Raw genomic sequence first — 243 nt, 5'->3', positions numbered from 1 at the left:
ACTAAAACACATCCCACTATGTAATGGCCTCTTTATTCTGAGGAAAGAAAGAAAGAAAGAAAGAAAGAAAGAAAAAGAAAAAGAAAAAGAAAAAGAAACAGGGTCTCCCTGTAGCCACAGCTAGCCTGGAGCTCACTATATAGGCCAGTCTGGACTCAATCTCACAGAGATCCACCTGCTTCTGCCTCCCAAGTGCAGGGATTAAAAGTGTGCACCACCATGCTCACATTTTTTTTGTTTTGT

The sequence above is a fragment of the Nannospalax galili genome, unplaced genomic scaffold, assembly GCF_000622305.1.
Source record: "Nannospalax galili isolate Female #2095 unplaced genomic scaffold, S.galili_v1.0 scaffold185, whole genome shotgun sequence".
NCBI lineage: Eukaryota > Metazoa > Chordata > Mammalia > Rodentia > Spalacidae > Nannospalax > Nannospalax galili.
The sequence above is the reverse complement of the archived record's forward strand: the minus strand, read 5'-3'. Positions refer to the sequence as shown.